We start from the raw sequence: 24,509 nt of genomic DNA on the forward strand, positions 1-24,509 counted from the left end.
CCCAAAACATATTCAAATAATTCGTTTAGACTAGGTTATTAAAATTATTATTAATTTAAATTAGATCAGATTTATTATTATTTATCCATTTCAAATATTATAATAGATTATTAAACTTACTAATAATTTTTATATTGATTTGGTATTATTATATGACTATATATATAGGATTTTAATACCATGTACATTTTTTGGTGAGTAATTTTCGTCCGCGATTGAGTGCACAGAGGTGTTTGGATCATTTTCGAACGCCCCAACTCACTTAGACTCCAAACACATGTAGTAGCAATCCAGAAATCCTGAGCGCCACGCACTCCTCTTGGAACTTCCCCGATTACACGAGTCTAGCCTCGTTCACGTTTAGCAGCGCCAGTGGATGAAGACAATGGCTTTGAGAAGTTGTATCTTTGTGGTTCACGCCGAGATCCCTTATATAGCCCTTTTTGGGCGTTTGGAAATTTTATTTGGGCGCCTGGATAAGATCTGATCCAATCCGATCTCCTCGATCTTATCCGGGCTGAGTCTTCTGGATCGGGGTGCTTGGAAGAGATAGGGGTGCCTGGACCGACCAGACACCTGAAAATTTTTACAGTGTCTGGATCCAGTCAACTCGAGTTTGACCTGAGTTGACCCCAGGCTTGGTTCGGCTGCCTTTGTTTGCTCCAATTATGTTTTCTCCATCTTGCTTCCAGCTCCTGGTTCCTGCAAAGAAGCATCCAAATACACAAGCAACCTAACTTCGCATTTCTAATGAAATCCTGAGTTAGACTGACGCCTACTATTCCACACTAGGAATGCGCCCTTACCCACTCCACTCGGAAAAATTTACCTATCAATCAAGTCCTCCAGACTTGTTGGACTTCCGCTTAGCCTCAATCATCGTCTCCCAGGATTTGTTGCTAGACATCTGGCCCACTTGACCTGCATAGACTTTCACTCGACATCTGGTTCACCTGACCTGCCTGGATTTCCCACCATGTATCTGGTCCACCTGACCTGCTTAGACTTTCACCTGGTGCACTTAATCCGTCAAGACTTCTGCGTAGTCCTCCAGACCAGGATTTCCCTTTGCCTAGACTTCACACTAGGACTTTTCTTTGCCTAGACTCCACACTAGGACTTTCCCTGCCTATCCTCAACTAGGACTTCTTCTTGCCTGGTCTAACCGACTATGACTTCTCGCTAGTCTTCTAGTCAAACTGACCTGACTAGACTTCACTCACATCCAAATATTAGGTCATGTTTGAATCAACCCTTGGTCAAACTGACCAGACCTAGGTGTATTATCAAACATCAAAACTCTAGGGCCAAATCTAGTGCTTCTTACACCAACAATTTCCCCCCTTTTGATGTTTGACAATTTTTTAAGTTAATTCAAATCAGGATTTAACAATCTGGGAGAATTCTATATGATTAACTTCAATCCCTTCTCCCCCTTTTCACACATTAGAAAGATAGAATATTTTTAATTCAATATTGCACCAACAATTATGGTAATGCCTATGGTCACAACTTAGTCTTGACAGTTCTTGAAAGACCATGGTGGATTTCAAATAATTTTGAAAAGAGTTTTTCACAAAAATATTTTCATAATAATTTATCATAATTTTCAAAAACCCTTTTCAAAATAATTTCTCAAAAAATTTTCAAACTAAGTTTTTGAAAGATAACATAGTTGTGCAATAAAGTTTTCAAAATAAATATTGAAATAATTTCTTTTGAAATAGTATTTCCAGCATAAATTTTGAGATGATTTTCAAAATATGTTTGAAAAAAGATGTTAAATTAATTTTTCAAAGTTTTCCTCAAAATAATTTTTGAAAGGCTTTTTCAAAATAGTTTTGCAAGAGTATTTTCAAAATAGGTATTTCTAAAATAGATAGTTTTTGAAAAGTTAGTTATTACTCTTTTAAGTTAGAATCTCTCCCTTAACCTGACACGTCCTCAAGGTTCTTCGTTAACCATAAAGCAATCTCCATGTATGTCTTAGGATTTGACCCAAATCAAAAGGATAATGGATAATATAGAAATCATTTTGAAATAATTTTTAAAGATTTTGAAATATTTTTCAAAAACTAATTTTGAGGAGCTTATAAGAAATAATTTTGAAATAATTTTACTCTTTTGATTTGAACCTTCCTCTAAATCTGACACTTTCTTATGGCTCCTTATTAACCACAAGATAAATTCCCTAATTATCTTAGAGGTTAATCTAAACAAAATAGAGTAAATAACTTATGATTTTTTGAAAGTTTTTTCAAAATATGATTTTTAATTGAACTTTTAAGTTTGGACTCTCCCTAAATCTGACACTCCCTTAGGACTACTTGTTAACTACAAAGATATCTCTCTATGGTGTCTTAGGGGTTGTTCCAAGTTAAAAACACAATTTGTAAAATTTTCAACACATTTATTTTTTAAAAAATATTTTCAACATAAGTTTTCCAACAAGTTTTGAAAAAGTCTTTTGAAAATAAGGTCTTCCAAGAATAACCTCCCCTTCAACTAGACACCTTCTTAGGACATCCTTGTTATCCATAAGGATTTTCTGCCTATGTGTCTTAGAGTTCTTGACTTAGTTTTGACCTAGAGATTTGTGTCTAAGTGTTGGTCAACCAATTTTCAAATATAATATTTTGAAAACTATATTTCAAGTAAGTATCAATTTTTCAAAAATAGTTTTTATACAAATAGTTATAATAATTTTTGAAAAAGTTTTCCAAAATTTTGTATTTTAATTATCCTTATCATCTTACCCATTCTAAGTGTCTCAGTACATGACATACAAGGGTTAACTTATGAGTTTTATGAGATGGATTATCAATTTTATCTTTATTAATTTTCAGTTAAGTTCTAATGAGAGTTTGACCTTGTATTAGATTCAGGTTTAACCGTCAGTAAATTAAGTCCACATTTCAAAAATTGACTTTCAGGTCGTGGCAAGGCAAGGGTCTTCTTAGTTATCGGAACAACGACCACTTCCTTAGATAAAGCCTTTTTAAGAAATTATGACCTTAATCAACTTCTTGAGAAATCTTTGTCTAACTAGTCTAGGATGTGGTGAGGTAGCTTCGGTCAGTTCCACTTAGCTAAGCAGACCAAGCAAGGTACCTCTTATCTCACTTGACTACTTAGAACAAGCTTCTCTAATGTACTATAATCTCACCCCACTTTGGTACTATGTTGGCAAGTGTCAATCATTCATGTATCCTTAACTAACCATTCTAGATTAAGCAATAAGTAAATATGATGACATGATATTTATGTGCATTTAAAATAAAAGATATGCATGTGCATGACAAGTATGCATGAGTTAGACAATTCGAGCATTTTTTTCTAATAATGTATCAAATTCTTGATTTGATACATTTCATGTGGACCCACGAATGTGTCAACCCACTTTGACACACTTTGAATTTTAGTTTAATTTTATTTCATTTTGTAATATTTTAATTTAGTTTCATAATTATAAATATTTTTATTATAATTAGATTCATGGCTTTTAAATTTGAATTTTTAATTTATTTTTGAATTTTGAATTTTGGTTTTTTTTTAAATTTGTTTTGAATATTTTTAAAGTTGAATTTTAACGTTAAAATTTTAATTTAATTTTTAAAGTGAATTTTGAATTTGAATTTTAATATTTAATTATCAATTTTTAAGGTTGGGGATTTAATTTTTAGATTAAGTTTTGTTCCATAATTAAATGAAATTTGATGATAATTAATTTTATTATATAAATTCAAGTTTTTAAATTTGACTTGTTATAATTTATAGATTTATCTTCTTGAATTTTAAGATTTAATTTCAAATTTTTAGATTTAATTTTAAATTTTTAAAATTATTCATTGTTTCAAAATTAATGGGTATACGATTGTAATTAACTTTATTATTTAATTTTAAATTTTTAAAATTTAAATTTGAATGATTATTTTTAAGGTTTGAATATTTATTGTAAGAATTTTTAAGATTTAATTTTAAATTTTTAGTTATTAAATTATTAATTTTAGAATTTATCTTGGTGGAGTTTGAATTTATCTTATTATTAAGATTATCTTAATTATTTAATTTTAAATTATTAAGTAAATTTGAATTATTCAATTTATCTTGAATGTTATTAATTTTATCTTATTTAGTTAAATTTTTATTAATTTTTAGATTTATTAAATTATTTAAATTTAAATTATTTAATTATGAATTATAATTTAAAAAATTGATCTAATTTTTTATTTATATGTATTAAATTTAGGTTTGAATTATTAATGATTGAATTTGTGAAATTTGAATTAGTAAAATTATTATTTAATTCAGAATTATTAATTAGTTTATTCAAATCAGATGGATTTTTATTGTTGATAAGTTCTATGTTTGAATTTTTGAAATTAATTAATTTAGAATTATTTAAATTGGTCAAATTTGAATTATTTAAATTATCTAAATTTAAATTTTTTAAATTTCAATTGTTCAAATTTATTTAAATTTTCTAAGTTATCTAGATTTAAATTTTTTTAATTTATTTAAAAATTTTGAATTATCTAAATTTATTTTTTTAATTATTTAAAATTTTTAATTTATCTAGATTTGAATTTTTTAAATTATTTAATAATTTTAATTTATCTAGATTTGAATTTTTTAAATTATTTAAAATTTCTAATTTATCTAGATTTAAATTTTTTAAGTTATTTAAGTTATCTATTATTGAATTTTTGAAATTATTATTTTTATTAATTTTTAATTATGAATTATCAAAATTATCTTACTTTTTAACACAATTAAATATAACATGGAAACCCTATGGGTATTTTTGCAATTAAATGAACTTACCGAAATCTCATCCCCTAATTTCGGTTTCTTCTCCGCTTTCTTTCTCTCCGAGCACTGATGAGCGTATGTCATATATGATTTTTTTAGCATTGTTTAACGCTCATCTATTTGTAATTCATTGCATATAATCTACTTTGTCATACCTATTTCATTTATTATTGCTTATTTATACTCTTTTGCTTAGAGATCTGTTTTTTTGTATATTTTGATTGATAGGATGCGATTTAGAGCCAAAACGATGCATTATTGATGGTGGAGCAAAAAGCGGAGAAAAGAGATTCGCACTGGTCGTGCTCGTCATTACGAGCGAGTCTCTTATGTAGCAAACACGAAGAAATGGAGGAGAAGGAGCAACAAAGCAGAACACGGCCGTGCCTCACATACCCACGGCCGTGTCCCTCCAACAGAATGAAGATAGCAAGGGGTCGTGCCTATCAGGCACGGTCGTGCCCACTTCCACCACAGGACCACACCAGGGCCGTGCCTATGAGGCACGGTTGTGCCTCATTTCCAGAGGCGTACCAGGTGAAGGCCGTGCCTATTTTCCTGAAGCATGCCTATTCAGGCCGTGCCTATTAGGCACGGCCGTGTGACGGAAAGCACGGGGCGTGTCTCCCTTCTGGACAGTTTTGTAGACTTAAAGTAAAATGGATATAACTTTCAGTTCAAGTGGATCCACAGGCCGTGCCACCTACCAAAATGTAGCTAACTTCAAGATCTACAACTTTGCTTCAGGGTGTACAGAACGATGACTTCTCTAGGCCATGCTAAATGGCACGGCCGTGCCTCCTGACCACGGTCGCGCTGGGTGCTTTGCCCAAACTGCAGACCAAACTTCGAACCAACATAACTTTCGGCTCAAATGGAGTTATGGGTCAGTCTACCATCCAAATTGAAGATAATTTGATGCTCTACAACTTTGGTTCAGGATCCAATTGAAGAAAACTAGGTTTATTGGGTGAAAACCCCTTTGAGGCCAAGCCTTATAAATCAGGAAGAATTTGGGTAGTTACACTATACTTTGATAGTCAAACATCTAAGTACAATAAAAGAACAAATAAATTTCATAATTTTCCAAATTTTTTTATTTTTTATTTCAATATGCATGTCTAATGGCTAAGCAAATGGTACGTGGGATCAATCTTCCATATATATTACTGTTAAGCTTTGTTGACGAACACATTATATTATTAATCATACAAGTCAGTTAATTTTTATTTAATTATCTATGTAACAAGTTTATGCAATAATGATAAATAACATCTAATAGGTATAACAAACAAGAAAGAAGAGAATAAATAACTACTCTTATTTTCTTTGCTAGTGAATGAGTTTATGCAAATTAAAGGCGAATAGAGTGGTAGTGAACCAAACTAAAATCCTTCATATAATCCTATCTTGGTGTGTACTTTCATGAAGTTCAATGAGTTTGTCGTATAAATCTTGGATACTCTTTAAGGGTCCAAGTTTAGTTTATTGCTCAGGAAATAAGTCAAATTAGAGAGTTGTTGTTGCTTGACCTTTTTCTTCATCTCCACCATCTAATTATTCGATTTGATTGAATATATAAACTCATCCATGGGCATTTCAAATCCTTCTACAACACTAAACCAATTATATCATTTAATACTCCATTCTATCTTTTTAATAAAAGGAGTTCGCGCCATCAAGGTAGAATGGTTGTGCTGCACTAATTCCTTTTTGCATTGCCATGTGAAGAAGATCTTCCTTGGGAAATTAGTTTTTTAGAAATAAATAAAGCTCTGCTCTGATACCAATTGCAAGATCAAAAAAAGATTAGAACAAGTGCATGGGTGGGTGAATATATAGTTAATAGTAACTTATAATAGGTTAGTGCGTAGTAAAAAAAAAATGATAACACAAAACACGTACAAACAAAATCAAATATAAAGACAAGTATAAAAATAATGTTGATAAGAGAATTTACATGGTTCAATAGCACCGACTTCTACTTCATGACCTTGACCATTCGATCCCAAGATTTCACTAATTTTCTCATTTTTAGATATTTTTCAAAAGTAGAGAAACCTCTTAGAATATCTCTTCTTACAAAGGAAACTTTTGGCGTAAGAGAAAAGCTACAATTAGAGCAAGAGAATAAAGTTAAGCTTGAGAAAATAGTAGAGTTTAAGCACTTTTAGTAGTTTATTTTGTAGCTCATCAAACCTTCATCCAACCCTTAAAATGTCTTCTCTACACTGGTTTAGTTGACTTTTATTTGTCGCTCAACAATTTTACTAGCCATATATATCAATCTACTAATCTTCCATGAAGGCGTTAGATTATCATTGTTGTAACATGTAAGTATTCCATTACAACTATTAAACTAGTCCATTAGTTCACTCAATGCTCAATAAATTAACCTTATAGAAACTTTGAGATTTCAATAGTACCAACAAACTAATTGTTCTATTATAACAAAAACTATTTTTTTCGTTAAGTCAAATTTGTATCAATCAATTGATTGATCGACTGAATTACAAGTAAAGGTAAATACAAAACATTCTTTAATTGCCCCAAACTAATATCAGTCAACTGCTTTAAGTATTATTCAACTGGATTATAAACAGAGACAAATAAAAATATTCTATTTATTTTGGACCAATTGACTAGTCGACTCAAGCTTTAATTAAAATGCATATGTTGATGATTAAGTTAATTCTAAGATTTAGTTTGAAACTAATCTAGCCAATTTAAATCTCATTTGTACAAATGCTCTCACACTCAACTTTGTACAAATAAAAACTATATATCAACATTATCCTTTTTGAAGCTGCAGAGGGTTCTGACGTTGGCGGCAAGGTCCTTGAAGAAGGAGGGTGTTGAGGGTGGATTGGTAGTAGCCAAAGGAAGTCTTGATGTCCTTGGAGCATATGGAGAAGATGTAGGTGGTGCCGGCGGCGGCCATGATCAGGAATGAGGAGAAGAACATGAACCACCTGCCGCGCACCACCTGAACCAGAAACCAGAAGAGCTCCAGTTTCATGCGGTCATCGCCGGAAGCGACGACACAGCCACAGGACACTCCCATCTTCCCCTGTTTTATGCTCTGTTCTATAGTTCTAAAACTATTTATAGATTCAAGAAAAGGATTTAGAAAGAGAGATTGATGTTGATATATTTTAATTTAATTTAATTAAGAAATTGAGCAATAGTTTGTTTAAAATACTTTGTGAATTTTATTTGTTAATATTTTTTTAATTTTCCATTGATTTAAGATTCATGGAATGTAAATGGAACGGGAAGCAAAAGATGGAAGTAGAAAGTTCATGCCTCATGCAAGGGATCTTGTCTTCTTGTCTCACAATATTAATTCCTTCTAAAAGTTTCGTTTTATATAAAAAAAATAAAATAAAAAAATAGTAAAACTATATAAATATGCCAATAAACCAAGTCCTTCCCAAATATTAAAATTATGTCCTTTCCTTCCATGATGAACAAATCAATGAGGTGATTTGATGTTATATTATTGTGTGAATAATGACTCATGAGTGGTGAGACTTCATCAAGTAACCAAACAAAAAGGAGGTTGGCAATCTTCCATATCAATCTCCTCAACAAACAAACAAACAAAATTTTAAAATTTTCTTCATCAAACAGTTCGAATTTCTGTCCAGCAACACAAAAAAAAAATTTCAAACTGAGCTCGACCGACTTAAACTGGTTCAATCACACAAATACAAATACTTATGCTTGAACCGGATTCAAAAACCTGCAACAACTGCTGTAACTAACACTCGATCAGGGTTATGCAAACCTCATGAACATTTTATAGAGTGAAAACCTCATTAAATTCATAACGGTGTTATTTGTCATAAAATAACTAGAGCACATCCATAGTACACCTAAAGTATTAATAACTTCGAGAGTGCAGAGACTAATTAGGCAAGAACTTTTGTATATTCTTGAATTTTTAAAAGGTGCTCATTGATTAAGAAAACAAAATGAGATGATTTCCTAATTTTGAAGAATGGAATTGTTTTAATCATGAGAAAAATGCTTCAAACTCCACTAGTTTTAGTGTGTTTAGAGAAGAATGCAGTTTCTTTTTCCAACAGAATCATAAAATCTTGTATCAAGAGAACCTACTATAAATTTATGGTTCATGCATCAGATCTTGCAGCCTTTTATAGAAAAATTTATGGTGGTCTAGTTTGATGGCATTCTCGTCTACAATCTAACGTAGGCATCATGCTTTGATCACCTCCGTACTATTTTTAAAAAACTGAATATGGAGTGTCTATGTGTCAACAAGAAAAAGTGTTTCTTTTTTACTATGTTGATATCTTTTCTTAGCTTTATTGGTCTACTGATGGTGTTCACGTAAATCAATCAAAAATTGACACAGTCTAGTCTTGAAGTGGCCTCAGCCAAGGACCTTGCACGATGTCAGAAGTTTCCATGGATTGACTTCTTTCTACCGCCGGTTCATCAGAAACTTTAGCACTTTGATTTTTCCCATCACCAAATATCTAAAGGGATGTGATTTCAAGTGGTCTGAACAGAGTCTAGTTTTCAACTGATCAAGTAGAACATGACCGAGACACTAGTTCCAACACTTCTTGATTTTGGCCGAGTGTTTGAAGTCAATTGTGATGCATCCAACATTGATATGGGGGGTGCTCTAAGTCAGTCTGGGCATCTAGATACTTTCTTTAGTGAGAAGCTGTCTAGATTCAAGAAGAATTATTCTACTTACAACTTGGAGTTCTATTTCATTATTCAGTCCTTGAAACATTGGTGTTACTACCTAGTATAGAAGGTGTTCATTCTGTTTACTGATCACGAAGCCTTGAAGTACATCGATGGTCAATACAAGCTAAGTAGCAACATGCCAAGTTGGTGGCTTATTTGCAGGAGTTCAGTTTTATGCTGAGACACCAAGTAGGGAGCCTAAACCGTGTTATAGATCCCTGAGTCGTTACTCTTCATTACTTACCACCATGAGTATCAAGGTTGCAACCTTTGAGGTTTTCACTGACATGTACACAACTAATCATTCATTCAAAAGGATATTTCAAGAGGTATAAGATGGTCACCAGCATGATTTTATTTTACATAATGGTTATCTGTTTCGTGGATTGCAGTTGTGTGTTCGAGATTGTTCATTGAGGTAACAAATTATTAGTGAGCTTCATAATGAGGGTCACTTTGGTCGTGATAAGACACTTGCCCTTATCTCTAATAATTTTTATTGGTCTAAGTTGACCAGTGATGTTGCTCACTTTGTAGACCAATGTTATGTATGCTAGTGGTTTAAGGGAAATCTAACCAATGCAGGCTTGTACACTCCTTTACTTGTTCTTGAAACTCCTTGGTTCGATGTTAGCCTGAATTTTATTTTGGGTTTACACTGCACCCAACGAACCTCAGATTCTATTTTAATTGTGGTTGATAGGTTTTTTAAGATGACACATTTTGTAGCTTAAAAAAAGACTATGAATATTGTCCGGATTACCCATCTTTACTTTAAGGAGATCGTGCATTTTCATGTTGTTCCTAGATCTATAACTTTAGATCTTGATACCAAGTTCATCATTCATTTCTGGAAGAGCTTATAGGGGAAACTGAAAACATAGTTGAACTTTAGCAGTGCATACCATCTCCAGATAGATGGTAAGGGTGAGATGGTGAATCAAAGTTTGGACAATCTTCTGAGGTGTCTGATAGGAACTAAGTTGAAGCAGTGGAATTTAGCATTACCTTAAGCAAAATTTGCCTATAATTGATCAAGAAACAAGACCACAAGTTTGAATCCTTTTGAGATTGTCTATGGGCGTAACACATTCAGGATGCTGGATTTTACTCTTGTTCCCCGTAAAGGATGATTTAGCCCTAAAGCAAAGGATCTTTAGGCGTTTATGAGCAAATGAAACTGGATATTCATGAAAACAATACCAAGGACAAGACTCGGGTTAACAGTAATCATAATTAGGTACTTTTTAATGTTGGTGATTATGTTTGGGTTGAATTAACTCGTAATCATTTCCCTATTAGCTAGTATAATAAACTTAAAGATTGGAAAATTAGACTGTGTGAGATACTACAGAAGATCAATAACAATGCATACATGTTGTGCCTTCTGAGTCACTAGAAGACTTTTGATGTCTTTAATATGAAGCACTTGAGTCCTTGTTCTATGGATGTGAATGATACAGTTATAAACTCGAGGATGAATTTTTTTTCAACCCAGGACGACTGATGTAGGGCTCACGCAGGAAGAGCCAAGCTTCAACAGGTTATAACTTTTGTCTCGGGTATTAAAACGAGGCGTGGTCAGTTGCTAATCGAAGCTCTTTTAGAGATCTCTATTCACTATCAAGAGAAACCTATACCATCTCACTTTTGGGCCCATTAGATATAGTTTAGTTCCTTTTCAGAGGCTCTTAATTTTTTTTACTATTTATAATAATTTTCTATTTTTAGGGTTTGAGAGTATTTTTGACTTTTGCAAGTTAGGGTTTTGTTTAAGGTCTATTTATATGCTTGTTTAATTATTTTTGGATGACTTTTGATTATTGAATAAATTTTTCTTTTTCGGCAAAAACCTAGAGACGGTGGCAGCTTCTCTTCGTTTCTGATTTCTCGTGCTTGTTTCCTCTACAATTCCTTCTAATCTTCCACCTCCAAAATAATCCAACATCACTCTTTTTTCAACATTCATGGACCAACAACAACAACAATCAAATTTTATCCCACTAGGTGGGTCAACATTCATGGACCAAAGGACACAATATGCTGGTTTTCTGATCATGGGGTTAAGCTTAAGGTTTTATTTAGAAATATCTACTCTATTCTCCATATTTGGTGTATGATTGTCATTGTTAAGACAGTTCTATTCTTTTTATTACAATAAAGTTCAGACAAAAGATGATGGAAGAGTTTTCCCCATTAGCAACAACTCATCATCTATTGTAGATTGCCTTCTCAACGAAGCAAAGAGGCATGGAGGTATTCTTTTCTTTACCAATGAAGATGTGGCATCTGATACCTTTTCTAAAATGATCGCATGCACTTATTCTTTTCTTGGTAATATGTTTTCATACTCAACTAACTTGGATCATTTTAGTCATTCCTTGCTTTTACATATGTAGCTAGCAAATTGATGAGATCTTCAAGTAGTTGAAGGAAACCATAGTCATTTGGGTTTTGTCATTCTTTCTCCCTACCTCTTATTTCCTTCTCTTTCTCTTTCTGTTCTCTTATTTTGAAGAAATTAAAATAAGATTTTCCTCATTATCTTCTCAGACAACCTAATCCTTCTCATGCTGTGGCTCCTTATATCATGCCTTCCTCTATCTTTCTGGTTACCCATTGTTTTGCTCTTCTCATTTGGAAACATGTATGAGAATGGTCTTGCATGCTAGAGACTTTTCTATCCCTACAACAAGGTATGATCTTTTTTTCATCTAATTATTAATTGGATATTTGTAATATTTTAAAAATTATGTTCAAAGCTAGAATCATTTACATATAAACAAATAAAATTGTTCAATGAATTTTGGCAAATTATAATTTGCTTCAATTCTTCACTAATTTTATAAGTTAAATTTGTCATACCTTTATTTATTAATTTAACTTGTACATACATTAGTTAATTGTTATGTTTCTCACTTTTTGTGAATGCATCTTAATGATTCTTTTTTTGCATTCTTTGAAATAGAATTTTCTTTTTTAAGTTGTACTACAAATGGGAAAAACAGTTTTGAAGGTGTCTTTATGTGATAGTGGGTAATTTCTTCTAAAGGTGGAGAAAAGAACAATGGATCTAGTCGAACACTTTAAGGTTGATTATGTATTAATGGCCACTTGGGAGCCGTCGACAAGTTTGTAATTTGTAATTTTATACATATTTTTTTCTTTGTATGTAAAAACTAGACTTCTATGATACATGATATTAGTAGTTCTTTAACATGGCTACAAAATTGTTGTCCAACTTGGTCATTCTATAATCGACCTAGTTCCCATCCTATTCACCTTTAAAGTTGAGGATACAAAATTATCAAGTTTGTCAAGGGTACTTATACATGGAGTCTTTTAATAGTATTTTTTTGTTGTAAAGGTTATCTTTGGGAAATTTATTTTGCAGACAAAGGTAGTTCTATTTATTTCCAATTTCAATATACCATCATTTATTGTCTTAGTTTGTCTGAAAAAATGAACTATTTACTACACAATGGACTTGAATTTTAAAATATTTAATAGTTTCTATGTTGTTCATTAGTCTATACACATAATTTAAAGGGACTCAGATGATGAGCTAGAGAGATATCTCATCTTTCCATTGTCTTTCTCAAAGCATATCTCAAATACTTTAGTATCATATCATGCAATTTAAGTATCAAAATCTTTCCATTGTTGCAAGTATTAGTACAGTTTGCTCATCACAGAAGTTTTCCATTGTGTAACCTCAGGATTTTTAGCTAATAGTTCATTGCCCACTCTGCAAATTTTATGATCTTTTCTTTAAGTAGGTATCATTTCTTCAACAATGTACCTTTAAGGTTCTCGATCTAGTTTAGAAGTCCTTTTTTCTTGACTACGAGAAAAGTAATCAAATAATCCTCTATTCTCTTTGGTTTAACAGGAAGGTGCAAGATAGGAATCCTCCATCCTATTCATCTTGTTTAATGGTCTCATGTCAAATTTCATCATCAACTATTTAAACATCTACAAAATATCCTCCACTAAGAAATCCTCCATCCTATTCATCCTGTCTCAGGGTCGCATGATGATTTCATCATGCACTGTTTAAAATTCTACAAATATCCTATAATAAAACCAATTTACAATATTAAACCACTATGTTCAAGTTTACAAACTTATGCATCATGTAACATGATGGTTGTTTTTCTTAGCCCTTCAAGGACTTCACGTTTTTCTATATTCTATTACTAGGTCACATTTCCTAAAGTTAAAGCAATGTTGAAACTGAAAAATATTCCGAAGAACTTGCCGAATATACATAGGCATGTAGTATGACTATTTTACATATCAATTTGTTTTTACTATATTCCAAAATAATATATGACTTATGTAGGTTGAACCTATGCTAGTGACCAATTGGGGCTTTAGTGGGCCTATGATTCTCTGCTTATCTACTTGGGGAGCTCGCGAATGGTTTCTATCTGAATATTTGGGTAACATTTATCTTAAATCTCATAATGACTAATTCTTAGTTTATTCTTAGGTAAACAATTTCATAAAAATTCAATGTCTTCTTTGTATATGACCAACAACTTTAAAGGGAACCTTTTTATAATTCATGCTTTTGACTTAATTAACAATTTGTAATAAACCAAGAAAGTACAAATGATAGTAACTACAACTACCAAAAGAATGAATGAATGGATGTGTAGAGCATGCAATGTACAAAGATTTTGTACATGTATCATAGATACGGATATACTGAGTAATTCTAGTACTTTATTAAGTAGTCTACACATGTTGTAATTTTTTGCAATTTCAATGGACAAATGCCTTCTGTATATCTTATAGCACTTTTTTTTGTGTACATTATCATACAATGGATGCACTAACTAAATGCACATTATCTCATACTTTCTACTTCTTTGTCGAAGCATGTTCATTTTTGTCGATCCTGCACAAGAATGCTTATGGTAGAGTTTATACCTAACATCCATTTAGAAGATGTGAAGCACATTCTTTTCCAACATAAAGACTAGTTTGTAGTTTGATTTCTTTCCTCAACTCTTATATTTCGGTTCCAAATCCGCTATTATTTGGCTAGTAATTAACTATTTTCTTATGATTACTCGGCTCTAGGAAAAATTTCTTTTTCATGTTTACCAAATTACAAATTTGAGTGTGAATGTTTATGAGAGGTTGCTAAAACTTAAAAGAGTTAACGATGAAGAGTTTCAATGACGGGTTGGACCGAAAAGAATATTAGAACATTGTGTTATGAGTGTTTTTGAGTTTAACCATTTGGAATTTCTAAACTTCTTTTAACATTTTAAATCTATAATGATATCTTTTTTACTTCAAAACTATTTGGATCAGGACTAAAAGTACAATTTTGTTCTCCATCTCGTAAATGCGTTATCAATGTTTTCATTGTTGAGCTTATGACCATGCTTGTTTATCACAGAAAACTAAGGTGTCCAATTCATTTCCTTCACAGTTTGATTTGGTAAAATAATTTTTGAGATATTCATTGGAACGCGAGGTTGCATTTACTTTGTTTGTTTCACTTAAATTTTGTGACTCATACTTCTAAACCAACTTAGTCATCTCTTTTTAAGGGTTTGGATGCAAACACATTATAGGCCTCTCGATGTCAAACAACCATTTGACTTCCTTAGCTCTACTTCTAACGCAATGCCCATTTAAAATAGTGGGAAAGTATTCAACTTTAGGTTTTCAGTTTGAGTATCACTTCTTAAACTATCTAAAATTTGATTAAATTTACCTTGTTTATTCCGTCTCCCTAAGGGTCAATTCAAAGATGAATTTGTCATGGTCGGAGGCATTCCACTCTTTGAGGTTTGTGATCTTGTCCATGAGTAATCAAAGGGAGAGTAAATTCTCATTATCTTTAACTCATCACTTTCTCCTATTCTTATATTGTGATGCAGATATCATTAAACACCATGGAAAGCAAAGTAAAAATTGAATTTATTTTTTGTGGGCGGGGTAATCTATTGTAAAGCTATTAGGACAGACAAAACTTGGTCTCGGGCCTCGACCTCAGCCTCTACTTGGCCACAGGCCTTGATCTTAGAGCCTGCTTGGTCTCATGTGCCGACCTCCTTCCAGCATCAAGTCCCGACCTCAAGTCCAGGTCTCGAGTCCTGACCTTGGAGTTCTACTCGACCTCAAATGATGACCTCTTTTTAGCCTTAGGTCTCAACCTCAAGTCTCGATCTCAGGTCCCGACCTCAGAGTTCTACTCAACCTCAAGTGTCGCCTCTTTCCAACCTCAGATTCTAACCTCGGGGTCTGTTCGGCCTCAAGTGTCGCCCTCTTTCCAGCCTCAGGTTCCGACCTCATGGTTTGTTTAGCCTCAAGTGCCACCCTCTTTCCCACCTCAGGTCCTGACCTCAGAATCTGCTCCGCCTCATGTGCGGATCTCTTCCCAGTCTTGGGTCCCTACCTCGGCTTCTTACACAGACACCATCCCAGTCTCAGGCCTAGTTTAGGGAACTGATTTGCTCGCAAGATTAGGAAACCCTAAGACTATTTCTTTGAAAAAATCAAGAAAATATCCTGGAAGACATGAGTGATTGGAACAAGTGTTTTGCAACCTTTCTAGATTGGAATGCACATTTCAGAAAATATCTAATTTCTCTTGAAAAACTAAAAAAAATATCTTGGAAGGCATGGGCGATTGGAACAAGTGTTTCGGAACCTTTCTAAATTGGAATGCTCATTTCAAAAAATATCTAAAATGGATATAGACAGCTCTATAAAAGGTTGCTCATACTCATGGGCACAGGTATGCACACACAACTCTAATTTCACCAAGTCTTTAATCTCCTTCCTCATGCAAAACTCTAACTTGAGCATCAGAGTGGTTTGTCGAGATCCACCCCCAGTGTCATTCTAACTCTCTTTTTCAGGATGAGCATCATCGAGGGGTGTGCACGTCAGTAGTTCATTGACTGATGGGTTGGTCATCTATGATATTTTGCTAGAATAAATTGGTGCAGTCTGTGGGAAGTCTGAGCTGAGACGCTGCGATGGTTAACACTAGAATAACTACTGGCGATCATGGCTCCACTGAAGAGAAAAGCTATGGCAAAGCAATGACCTTCACGTTCAAGAAGATTAATGAACTAGTATCCCAAGCGATGTTAAAGGTATTACAATAACACTCATTGTTACCTCCTTTATGAGCTCCTCTTCCTTCACTAGAAGATCCTTCTCCACCTAGAAAAGTGCCACTACCATTAGGAGGGGGCATACCCATTATGAACTCTCTTAACAAAGTGGCAACTTTTTCGGACGAGGATTCACACAAGTCAAGAGCTAGAACACCCCTACAGGATCACAAAGGCAAAATAATAACTACTAATGAGGTAAGCATACCCCAAACACCTTTCTCTTGGAAAGTTCTTGAACAAGAGTTGCCTCAGACACTTTCAACAACCACAATTAGGGAAATACACAGGGTCATCTGATCCTGAAGATCATTTATGTCATTTTGAGAATGTTGCTCTACTACATCAATACCCGAATGGGGTTAAATGTCTGTCTTCCTAACCACCTTGTCGGGCTCTGCCCAGAGGTGGTTCAACTACCTTCCGATCTCGTCCATTCATTCCTTTGTAGATTTTAAAGTTTCATTCCTCCATCAATTTGCCAATAGAAAAAGGTACCAAAACACCTTTGAATTTGTTTACCATGAAATAGAAGCCTCGGGAAACTCTTGGAGAATATATCTAATGATTCGATAAGTCATTTGGGGCGTCCCTTCAACTCCCTCGGAAGTGTTAACCAGCGCCTTTTCTCAAGGCCTGGTAGATGGAGAATTCTTCCGATCCTTGGTGAAAAAACCACCGGTGAATTATGCTAGATTGCTCGAACGTGCTGAAAAATACATACATCTAAAAGAGACACAGCTCGCTCGCCGAGACGACAACTCAATTACTCCCTAGTCAGAGAAGAAACCTTCCCAATCCATGCCAATGAGTAAAGCCACATCACAATTTAATTACTGCCACCTCGACGAGAAGGGCGCACGGTGCAGATCGTGGCCTCCCATCCTATTCCTGAAGAAATACCAACCCAAATCCCTCCTAAAGGGCATGTTCATTTTTGTACGTATCATCAATCACATAATAATAACACTAATGAATGTCGACAATTAGCTCAAGAAGTCAGCTCGAGTCATAAAGGAGAAACAACAAGAAAGGAAGACCTCCCCTTCAACAGTCAAGCGCTTATCTTGCAAATATTCACGGTGCGATGACTCGCTTATCTTGCAAAAATAGATCGGATCAACATCAATTCAGTCCTCCCTAATACCAGGAAATAGAACCCTCACAATGATGTTCTCCTAACTGATGTCATCAGGATGACCAACGGGAAGATCGTCCAAACTTGGATGTGAATCACTTAAGCAACACACCTCACCGTGGTGTAATCAACATGATCTCAGGTGGTTCTACTGACGGAGACTCTAATCGAGCAAGGAAAGCTCACGACCAAAGCCTGGAAAGTTATGACATAAGCACCAAGAGGAGTCAAGAGAAAGGGTCCATCATTAGTTTTGGACCACAAGATTTGGGAGGAGTCTCCACTCCTCACGATGATGCCTTGGTGATTCATGCAGTAATAGCAAATTATGACGTGGCTAGAGTATTCGTTGATACTGGTAGCTCTGTCAATGTATTATTCAAAGAAGCCATCAATCAGATGCAAATCGACCAAGAAGAATTAAAATCCATGTCGACAGCTCTATTCGGATTCAGTGGACATGAAATATAACTGTTAGGCCAAATCAACCTCCCTCTTTCTTTAGGTTAGGAACCTTTACGGTGAACTCAGAGCACCATCTTCATAGTGGTAGACACCCTTCCTCTTACAATGTCATTTTGGGAAGACCAACGCTCAGTGCATTCCAAGCAGTAGTATCCACTTTTCACCAGAAGTTAAAGTTCTCGGTGGCCGACCAAATCAGCTCAGTCAATGGAGATTAAGCCATCGCCCGAAAATGCTACACCACAATGGTTTGGACTAATCTTTGAAAGATGCAGAGAACTTCAAGGGAAGAAGTGCACTCTTTACAAAAGACACCTATTCAATAGTGCCACACGAGAAAGAATAAGTATAGGTTGTGCCTGGTCTACCTTACAGAGTCACCCAAATCTCAGCCGACCTGACGCCCGAGCTAAAAGCAGAGTTGGTTGCCTGCCTCATTCAGAACAATGATGTATTCCCTGGGCTCCCCATGAAGTCACGGGAGTGGCATCCACCGTAATGGAACATCGGCTCAACGTCCTCCCCAAGTCTCGACCAGTTTGGTAGAAAAAATGACACTTTGGACCAGAGCAAGATAAGGTAATCCATACCGAAGTTGCTAAACTCCTCGAGGCTGGACACATCCGAGAAGTTCAATTTCTGACTCTGGCTCGCAAATATAGTGTTGGTACCCAAGCCCGAGGGCAAGTGGTGGGTTTGTATCGACTTCGAGACCTCAACAAACTTGCCCTAAGGATTGTTACCCTCTCCCCAGAATTGATCAACTAGTGGATTCAACCTCAGGATGCGAACTTATATGTATGCTCGATTCGTATCAAGGATATCATCAAATCCCTTTGGCTAAAGAAGATCAAGAAAAGGTCAATTTCATCACCTCTAATAGAACTTTTTGTTATACGGTTATGCCTTTTGGATTAAAGAATGCAGGGGCCACTTAGCAACGACTCATGGACCGAGTCTTTAAACACCAGATTGGCTGCAATATCGAGGTATATGTGGATGACATATTAATCAAGTCAGTTTGGACTAAAAATCTGATCAGCAACATCAAAGAAACATGTAGTACTTTATAGAGGAATAATCTCAAATTAAATCCAAACAAGTGCCTATTCTAGTGTAAAGAGTGGTCGGTTCTTAAGGTACATAGTTACTGAAAGAGGGATAGAGGCTAACCCAGAAAAAGTCCAAGTTTTGCAAAATATGGCTTCCCCTCGAAATACCAAAGAGGTTTAGAGGTTGGTCGGGCTGAATCACTACCTTATCCCACTTTATATCACAATCAGCTGCCAAGAGCCTTCCATTTTCAAAATATTGTGCAAAGCTATCAGATACACTTGGGATGAAAAGTGTGAGCAAGCTTTTAGCGATTTGAAGGCATATCTGATGACTCTTCCAATTCTATCAAAACACCTAGTGGGTGGGCGAACCTCTGTAGCTATACTTGTCGACTTCCGAGGATGCCTTAGGTTCAGTGCTAGTACGACAGGATGGGAGTATCCAGCAACTAGTTTATTTCTCAAGCCACCTATTGAAGGACGCTGAGACTCGTTATACCACCTTAGAGAAGCTTGCTCTATCATTAGTATTGATTGTTTAGAGACTTCGACCATACTTCCTCTCCCATCCTATCACGATCTTGACCAATAGTACTCTAGGCTGAATATTAACTAATCCTGAGGCTTCAGGATGCTTGATCAAATGGACCACAGAGTTCAACAAGTATGACATCCAGTACCAACCCAGAACAACCATAAAAGCTCAAGCCCTAATCGATTTTCTAATCTGAGACCTCTTGCACAGAGTTACAGGAAACTTGGAAGATCTTCATAGATGGGTCAGCCACCAAAAAAGATAGTGGGGTCGGAATCCTATTATGCTCCCCTATGGGGGATACATTATAGCTCGCAATAAAACTTCATTTAAGGCCTCTAATAATGAAGCCGAATATGAAGCATTACTTGTTGGACTGCAAGCAGCTAAACATGTGGAGCAACTCGGGTGATTATTCATTCAGACTCACAACTAGCCATCCAGTAGATAGAGGGAACTTTTAAAATCTGTAACGACAGGCTCCGAAGATATATTGAGGCATTCAAAAAAATAGAAATTGATTTCTAGGAAGTTACTATACAGAAGGTACCTCAAACAGAAAATTAAAAAGCAGATGAGCTAGCTAAATTGGCCAGTGCCCTGATAAATTAGAAACAAGAAGAACCCATAGTTCAAGACCAACTTATCGCTCACATTGATAAAGTCACTGAGAGATCTAAACTCGTTGATTAGAGAGTCCCTATCATCACCTTCCTTAAACATGGAACCCTGCCCTCTGAACCAAGTCAAGCCAGGATACTTAGAAGGTGAGTGGCCCGATTCACCCTAGTAGGGGACACCTTGTATAAGCGAGCTTTTTTCTGACCTCTACTTAAATGTCTCAGCTTAAGTGAAGTAGAATACGTCATGCAAGAGATTCATCAAGGTATTTGTGAAACCCATATTGGAGGGTGAACTCTAGCACAAAAAGTATTGTTACTGAATATTTTTGGCCCACTCTACAAGTTGACACAGCTCGGATGACCAGTACCTGCCTAAATTGCCAAAGACATCAGAATCTACCACATCATCCTACGGAGTTGCTAAAAACTACCACCACCTCTTGCCCATTTGATCAAAGGGGAATGAATATCGTGGGCCCTTTCCCAATAGGACCTAACCAGAAAAAGTTTCTCTTAGTAGCCGTCGATTACTTCTCCAAGTGGATCGAAGTAGAACCATTAGCATGGATCACCGAGGAGGTCGTCTTAAAGTTTCTATAGCAAAATATCATTTGTAGATATGGGATCCCCCACAAGTTAGTATCAGATAATGGACGACAATTTCAAGGATGAAGACTCCAAGAATGGTGCCAAGAGCTCGAGATTCTACAAACCTTCACTTCCATAGCCTATCCACAAAGCAATGGCCAGGCAGAGGTAGTTAATAGAGAACTCATTAGAGGCCTTATGATAAAGTTAGATCAGGTGCAGGGCAATTGGGTAAATGAATTATCTGCTATCCTATGGGCATATAGAACTACCCCAAGAGACAGTACCTGGATGACTTCTTTTTATCTCATATATGGAGGAGAAAGCAGTAGTTCCTGTGGAAATCGGGGAGGAGTCGGCATGTATCAGTACCTATGGAGAGGACAACTCAACCAAGAGATGTTCAGAGCTTGACCTTATCACTGAAACCAGAGATCTGGCAGTAACCTGACTCACCTCATATCACCAACGCATGTGCCAAACCTACAACAAATGAGTTATTTCTCGTTCCTTTTAGGTGGGAGATTTTGTCTGGAAAAAAGCAAAACTGGTAGAAGACGTTGGGAAATTGGAACCTCGATGGGAAGGGCCTTACCTAGTTACTCAATGACTTACTAATGGATCTTATTACTTGAAAGACTCTAAAGGGAAGGAGCTCCGTAGACCTTAGAATGCCACTCATCATAGGCCCTATCCGACTTAAATTTTATAGCTAGATTTCAACTCATCTGGTTATTAGTTTTATTTTCCTTGTATCAACAATTCATGACCAATAATATAGTATTTTCTATTTCATGGCTTTGTCCCCTTTTGTATCCTTACGACAGGCCTGGAGCATCGAGCCCCAAGCTCACGACTTAGCCTTATGACAGACCGGCAGCACCAAGCCCCGAGCTCGTGACCTAACCTTACGACAAGCCTGGAGCATCGAGCCCCGAGCTCGTGACCTAGCCTTACGACAGGCCTAGAGCACCGAGCCTCGAGCTCATGACTTAGCCTTACGACAGGCTTGGAGCATCAAGAGCCCCAAGCTCCCGACTTAGCCTTATGAGATGCTTGGAGCCCCGAGCCCTGAGCTCACGACTTAGCCTTACCATAGGCCTGGAGCACCGAGCCCCAAGCTCACGACTTAGCCTTACCACAAGCTTGGAGCCCCTGAGCCCCGATCTTGCGACTTAGCCTTATGACAGGCCTAGAGCACCAAGCCCTGAGCTCACGACTTAGCCTTACGACAAGCCAGGAGCACCGAGCCCCGAGCTCACGAGCCTTACGACAGGCCAGGAGCACCGAACCTTGAGCTCACGACTTAGCCTTACGATAGGCCTGGAGCATCGAGCCCCGAGCTCGCGACTTAGCCTTACGACAGGCCTGGAGCATCGAGCCCCAAGCTCGCGACTTAGCCTCACGATAGGCCTGGAACACCGAGCCCCGAGCTAGCAACTTAGCCTTACGACAGGCCTAGAGCACGGAGCCTCGAGTTCATGACTTAGCCTTACAACAAGCCTGGAGCATCGAGCCCCGAGCTCACAACTTAGCCTTACGACAGGCTTGAAGCATCGAGCCCCGAGCTTATGACTTAGCCTTACGACAGGTTTGGAGCACCGAGCCCCAAGTTCATAACTTAGTCTAGCCTTGTGACAAACTTAAAGCACTAAGCTTTCGGCTTGCCATATGATCTCATAAGCGAGTCAAAAGGATACCAAAGCCCCTGAGTTCATAAGTTCAAGACTTCCTTGCTCGAGTATTAGTAAACTAAGGATGTTCATATTCTTTAAAGACTAACAACAAACATTGAAGAAGATATTCTTCTCGTTGAAAACTTATCATGACAAGACAAAGAAAAAAGAAGAATGTTCATTCATTTCAGCAAAAACTATTACAGAGGAGCTAGACACCCAAAAAGAGTTACAAAGGAGTTAAGTACAAAAAGATTAGTTGTGTCGATCCGAGGCCAGCAGGTTGTCCCATACTTTTTGTGGATCCAAAAAACTCAGATCAGCTCCTCGAGGTATAAGGCCCGATTGCAAGAACTGGCGACTTGCTCCTTCAAATCCATACTTCAACATCTTGCTAGTCCGAGCCCCCAGAAGATCATAGTACTCTTGTGAAGTTAGAAAAGCTACTTTCCAATCCAGCCATCGATCTTCTTTGCCTCCTTTATAATATGCTAGCTCTTTCTTAACAATCTCCAGCTCAACAGTGGTTTTCTTTCTGTGCTCTTGTTCTTCGGAGAGTTGTTGCTCCAAATCTTGCCTCTTTGCTACTGCCTCATGCAGATTATGGTGGAGCTCCCCTTGTTGTGCGTGGAAAGATAGCAGCTCCACCTTAGCCTGGGCAGGCAGTCTCCTTCTTGAAGGTTTTCATCTTTTCCTCTAGCCTGGCGAGTCTCCTCCTCAGATGCTTGAAAGACCACTTTAGCTTTCTCTAATGCTTGCTCCATGTGGTGAAGTTTGGCGGTCTAGAGCTCAACTTCCTTCTGCACCCTTTCCATCTCTCCTTGGGAAGATTTTAGCATCCGCCTGGGCGGCCTCAACTTCAATCCGGGCTTTCTCTACCGTAGCACGAGACCCAAGCTGCCTCCACGTCACTAGGTGGATTCTTCAATTGATTCTTAAGCTCTACCACTTGAGCTTCTAGTTGTCGACGCTCTGCCACATAACGCGGAAGATGGTGGTGGAGTTCTTTGTGTTCCTTCAGAGTCTGCACAGACCCTTGAGTTAGTCCGACTATTATACAATCGGATAGGACATAGAAAATCCTTACCTTCATGATGGAACCATTGAGGCGCTCGCTCAGACTCTCTAAGTTTAAGTGAGGCAAAACCTCGATTTCATATCGAACTTCTTCTATGGCCCACCTGGAATGTTCATCCAGCTCCTCGAGGGAAGTACGAGGAGCCGGGGAGGAAGAGTAGTAGGTCATTGGGACCTTGTCTCGTGCATACGATGTGCAGTTGGGCAGTCCTAGCTTGGAGTTGGAGTTGATTTTTTTGCTTGTCATGCCAGTTCTTGGTATGACTCTTAGGAGGCATGCTTTGTAAAGGTAGGGATATCAAAGGAGTTCCCTCCGATGAACTAGCAGAAGCATTGGCAACAAATCGACCCGGTTCATTTGCTGATGGGTTACATCTATTTTAGACAAAGAAGTTTGCTAGTGCACTCAACTCCTTTTCTTCGTGTAGAGGCTCTTGATGGGCCCCAGGTGCCACCTCCACCTCCCCGACCAAAGCTTGAACTGCTGGTGTCTACTCAAATGTCTCCTCTTTGGCCAGAGTACCCATGGATTTAGGAACAATGGCCTGGGGATCCCCGATCTCCGTGGGTTGATCGCTCACCATTGTCGTAGCTTCCGTAGCCGAGGACTCTGCCTCATCTTCTGAGACCCATGCCAACTGTCATTTGTTGTCAGGTCCCACTT

At 36.7% G+C, this 24,509-nt stretch overlaps 1 pseudogene; it reads left to right on the forward strand.

The window, feature by feature from the left end:
- The first annotated feature begins 9,788 nt into the window (after window positions 1-9,788).
- Window positions 9,789-18,297, forward strand: LOC141827033 (uncharacterized; annotated as a pseudogene).
- The last annotated feature ends 6,212 nt before the right edge of the window (window positions 18,298-24,509 follow it).

The sequence above is a fragment of the Curcuma longa genome, chromosome 1 (assembly GCF_044706935.1).
Source record: "Curcuma longa cultivar G26 ecotype Majalengka, Jawa Barat chromosome 1, ITB_CL_G26_1.1, whole genome shotgun sequence".
In the NCBI taxonomy this organism is placed as follows: Eukaryota; Viridiplantae; Streptophyta; class Magnoliopsida; order Zingiberales; family Zingiberaceae; genus Curcuma; species Curcuma longa.